A 1,668-nucleotide genomic window follows, 5' to 3' on the forward strand; every position below is an offset into this window, starting at 1 on the left:
AAGCAGACAAATAAACACTGTCTTTTCTTTATGTAGCCTGGGAACCTAGCCCATGAAATGGTGCCACCTACATTTTGGGTGGGACATCTTACTTCTATTAACCCAATCAAGAAGCTCCCCTTACAGATGTACTTGGAGATGTCTTTCTTCTGCGATCATAGGTCCTAGCAAGTTCAATGATCACTACAAGCCTCACAGAAAGATGACAACATTTCCACAGAATTTTTCAGAGAAAAAGCAGTGTTTTCATTTTCGCTTAATCCTTGGACATTGATTAATCGCATCTCAGGAAACTAAGTCACCTCTTGACTTCTGAATTATGATCATATTTTTAGTTTAACCTGTGGGAGACCCTGTCAACATTTGTGAAAATCCTAAGACACATCACTGCTCAAGTGTCTTTTTAATAAAAGTAAAATTCATTTTCCTGAAATGAGGACCTCCTTCTAAGGCCATGCTCCTTTAGACATTGCCCAGAGTCTGCCAGAGGAAAATCACTCAAAGGTCACAGCCTTTTATCCAGAAAATGCTTTTTAGTCACTATGTGCCCAAGAAGGAAAACAAGAAAATGCTTTTAATAATCTCCATAGACAATTTATTCCATTTTAAACAACTTTGCACTCTTTTGGAAAAGACAATTTTGACAATAGCACTCTCTCCTCCGCTAATAAAATCTGACATATGAATCACCACATTTAATTTTCTGAAGTGCTTTTTTCTGTTAATGACGTGTTTAAAACCACGAAAGAGAATGGGAACGTGACACTGCAGATTAGAACGAAGAGACGACGGGGTGTGGTATGATGTCTCTAAATCCATAGGGCTGGCTAATGGAAGAGATAAGGTGGAAGAGTTTAGGACTTCTGGACGTATTTTACCTCTTAGGCTGTTCATTAACCCTGACACTTTTATTCTGTTTCCTACAAAAGAGAACCACTCAGAGCCACTCATTCGATAGATAAGTCTACTTATTTGAAAGACAAAGATTTAGAGGGTAGATTTACATTAATGAAAACATACCATCTCTCCAGAGACGTGATGCATACTTTCCATTAGAAAAGAAAAACAAAATGAAATGAAACACATAGGTTAAGAAAAAGTAGCCGGGCGGTGGTGGCGCACGCCTTTAATCCCAACACTCGGGAGGCAGAGGCAGGCGGACCTCTGTGAGTTCGAGGCCAGCCTGGTCTACAAGAGCTAGTTCCAGGACAGGCTCTAAAAAAGCTGCAGAGAAACCCTGTCTAGAAAAACCAAAAAAAAAGAAAAAGAAAAAGTAGTGCCAACTGCTGCGCCAAGGATGAGCTGCTGGCAAGTGACTGGGGAATGTTAGAGTCTAGGTGGTCAGGGTGTCATCCTCAATCACTGGGGTTGGTCAACTCAGGCACCCACCACCTCTCCTCATTCACATTCTGCCCATCGTCCTGTCTCATGCTTTCCTAGTTAGGACTTCTCCCGCTGTGACAAAACCCCAGGATGGAAAAGCAAGCTGGAGAGGAGAGGACTGATTTGGCCTCCAGATTATAGTTCATCATTGGAGGAAGTCAGAACAGGAACTCAAATAGGGCATAAACCTAGAACCTGGCAGAAGCTGATGCAGAGGCCGTGGAGTGGTGCTGCTTACTGGCTTACTCAGCCTGCTTTCTTCTCGAACTCAGGACCACCAAGCCC

This window comes from Arvicola amphibius, chromosome 13 (assembly GCF_903992535.2).
Source record: "Arvicola amphibius chromosome 13, mArvAmp1.2, whole genome shotgun sequence".
In the NCBI taxonomy this organism is placed as follows: Eukaryota; Metazoa; Chordata; class Mammalia; order Rodentia; family Cricetidae; genus Arvicola; species Arvicola amphibius.